The 3,635-nt window shown below is 52.8% G+C and overlaps 1 pseudogene; it reads right to left on the bottom strand.

Annotated features, from left to right (window-relative positions):
- Positions 1 to 855: 855 nt before the first annotated feature.
- On the bottom strand, positions 856 to 3,179 carry LOC133766272 (kelch repeat and BTB domain-containing protein 6-like; annotated as a pseudogene).
- Between the last annotated feature and the right edge of the window lie 456 nt (positions 3,180 to 3,635).

Genomic DNA, 3,635 nt, shown 5'->3' with positions numbered 1-3,635 from the left:
TTATTAGAGAGCTGGATGGGAAGTGGAGCAGCTGGGACTCGAACTGGTGCCCAAATGGGATGCTGGAGCTGCAGGCAGCAGCTTTACCCACTATGCCACAGTGCCCACCCCTAAAAACTAATATGTAAAAGTTACAGTGCCTGTGGCACAAAACAATGTAAAATTTACTAGAAGACTAAATTACTATAATGAAACACAACCTAGGAAACAAGGAAATCAACACTGGACTCTTAAGGAAACAAGAAAATCAACACTGGACTCTTAGCGGAGTAAATTACTAAACAGGTTGATTCCTCTGCTAAAATTTTGTTTTTTTTTTTTTTTTAATTTTTGACAGGCAGAGTGGACAGTGAGGGAGAGAGAGATAGAGAGAAAGGTCTTCCTTTGCCGTTGGTTCACCCTCCAATGGCCGCCGCGGTAGGCGCGCTGCGGCCGGCGCACCGCGCCAGTCCGATGGCAGGAGCCAGGTGCTTCTCCTGGTCTCCCATGGGGTGCAGGGCCCAAGCACTTGGGCCATCCTCCACTGCACTCCCTGGCCACAGCAGAGAGCTGGACTGGAAGAGGGGCAACCGGGATAGGATCGGTGCCCCGACCGGGACTAGAACCCGGTGTGCCGGCGCCGCTAGGCGGAGGATTAGCCTATTGAGCCGCGGCGCCGGCTGACTGCTAAAATTTTGTAACGTAAAGTTACATTAGTATTTCAAGCATGACCCTGTTCTAAACCAAACCTGCAGTTAATTAACTCCTGCCTGCCCTGTAGGAAATGTTTTCCCTTTAAGATACTTTCCATCCATAGCAGTAAAAACACCTGGTGTCTCAATGTTGTTATAGCAAACCCTGCTGAGCTTGTGCATTTCAATACACCCACAAATCTTCATCAGACATAGAACTTGAACGACTTGGCTCAGAGCCCAGCTCATTGAATCCACCTGAGTCCCATTCAGTACTAGATTCACTTGGTACATCATCCTCTTCAGTGAGGAAACTCTGACCAGGCTCAAGGCAGCAAGGATAAACCCGAGCTGAGCGGCAAAAAAAAGTAAGAGTCAAACTGCAAGAGGCCTAACAGAGTGCCTATATTTATCCATCGGTCTTCTGTAGTATCATATTCATACACAGTCACTTGGTTCTTTTTTCATCCTGAGTTGCGGGAGGTGATAAGCCACAATTTTTGACCATGGCTGATAATCCTGTAGTTGTTGGTCTCTGCCACCAGGGGAATATTATTAATCTGCCTCCAATGTGCTCTGAATGGGTTGTAAATCTTCATGACTGGTAAGTCACAGATACAATAGATCTCATCATTGAAGACACATGCTCCGTGAAAGTTACTGCGCTTAACAGAAAGACACTTCAGCCACACATAGTGGCTAGGATCATAACGGTACATACGCTTACTGTTGAGGGCATAGAGACAGTTTCAAAATACGATTAGGTCAAAAGACATAAAAGAATGAGGTAGTGAGGCCACTAATACCCACTGGCTCCTCTGAACACTGTAACATTCCACTTTCTTCAATTTAACTCCAGTAACAAGGTCTTGCCCACCCAAAATGTAAATATAGCCACGGAGATATGCGATATTCATGCCCTCACGACACAGCAAGTGGTCTGGAAGTTGCTGCCAATTATTTTGGGCCGGTGTCTACAACCAGAGTTCCTTCCTGGACTGGGCAGCTAGATGGATATCATGATCTGGAGAGATACAAACAGTAAACTTCATGACAGCCCCAGGAAGAGCAAGGTAGGTCAAAGGTGAGGGCACTTTGTAAATATCCCCAGAGTATGGGTCACAACAGATAAAGGGATCTTTGGGACGTCCAAATAAGATCACCATCTCCTTGGCACACATCCCCAGCCTCTGGAGGGGATTTTCTCCTGCAGATACAACAGAGCTGCTGGCATTGCTGGTGCTGTCTGGCACTGGCACCAGAGACTTGTACATCATGTCACCGTAGCGCATCCGCAAGGCCTTCACAATAACGTCCAGGCAGTACTTCTTCACAGTGGGCTTGGCCAGCAGCCCTTCCAGATAGTCCTGTTCATCGGTGAACAGTGTCCAGCGGACACACTTGAAGACTTCCACAGCACTGGGACCCTGCTCTTTGGGGGCAGCTTCTATCCACTGCAGGGCCACATGGCACACCACCTGCTCACTCTCTGTGTTCAGACTATCTAGGCCCAGGATGGCCAGCAGCTGGGCTAGGGTCAGATCTGCTAGAGTCTCCTCGGGAACTGAACCCATCCAGCTGAGCTGCTTGAAGTTGTGAGCTATAAAGGACTGGGCCTGAGATCTCAGTTCAGTGGCCAAAGGTATCAGCCAGCTTGAAGATGGTCGTGCAGTTGGCCAGATCAAGACGGCGGGCTAAGAAGGAGGCACAGGCCTCCCGCACATACTCGAGCTGCAGCATGTCAGAGGTGGCGAAGAGGCCCTGCACATTGGCCTCACTCAGGGACACACGGCCCATGTAGCAGTACTCCAACAGGGTCTCGAAGGACTCGGCGTCCACGCCGTGCATGGTCACATTGGCCTGCTGGCTCTCGCACATGCCGCCCGTGAACATGCTCCGGAAGTAGGGGCACGAGGCGGCCAGCACGTTGCGGTTGCAGGGGAACAGGCACCCGCTGCCAGGCCCGCAGCCGGGCGACACCACCTCGAGGGTCACATGGCACAGCAGCCGTGAGCCACAGAACTACCTGAGCTGTGCCAGCAGGGCTGCAGAATGGGCCGAGTCCTGCAATTCCTGGGACCCTCTGACGAAAGCTGAAACTGTGCGCTTCTGAAACTTCTCGGGCCGCCTCCCACCGTGGGGGCTGGCGAGGCCGCGAGAACGCGGAGCGTCGTCCCCGGACTGCACGGTGGAGATGGCGTCTCCTCACCCTTGCCTCGCTGACACCAGGGCGGCAACGTCTCCAAAGACACTGAGGTACGGGCCCAGCCTCCACTTCAGCACTGAGCGCGCAGCCCCGGCCCCTGCTCGCGTGACACAGTTCCGGACTCACCCTCCTACCTCCCGCGTGCCCGCTTTCCCGCCTCTGCGTAACCTCACGGGAACGGCTGACGTGAGCCCGAGCCGCCGCTGCCGCGTAGCGAGCGACGCGCGCGGGAGCCCAGAACTACGGCTCCCAGGTTGCCTTGCGCGCCTCGAGGCATGCTGGGCGCCCCTCCCCCCAAGCATCTTGGATGAGCGGCGCTCAACCCCGAATCCACAGCACGTGGCTGTCACCACCGTTCGTCACACTAGTGGTTCGTGGTGACCAAGTGTCTGCTGATGAGCGTGGAGGACCACGAAGCCGCACTCGACTGTTAACGGCAGCTTTGACGATGACAGGGTCGTGGGATGGGGTTGCTACTTCTCACGGCACAGGAAATTTTACAGAAACAACGGCAAAAGACCGCTTCTGGGCTATTTTGAGGCAAGGGATCCAATGTCCAAGAGCATGGCTAGAGGAGTAGGAGATTAGGGGTAATTGAATAAACACTTTTAATTTTTTTAAAAAAATCGTTTACTCATTTTGAAGGCAGAGAGAGACAGACTTACATAGATCTCCTTCCTGCTGATTTGCTCCCCATATGACTGAAAAGGCCAGGGCTTGAGCCCGGAGCCTGGAGCCCCACCCAAGTCTCTCATGTT

The sequence above is a fragment of the Lepus europaeus genome, chromosome 9, assembly GCF_033115175.1.
Source record: "Lepus europaeus isolate LE1 chromosome 9, mLepTim1.pri, whole genome shotgun sequence".
NCBI lineage: Eukaryota > Metazoa > Chordata > Mammalia > Lagomorpha > Leporidae > Lepus > Lepus europaeus.
The sequence above is the reverse complement of the archived record's forward strand: the minus strand, read 5'-3'. Positions and strand labels throughout refer to the sequence as shown.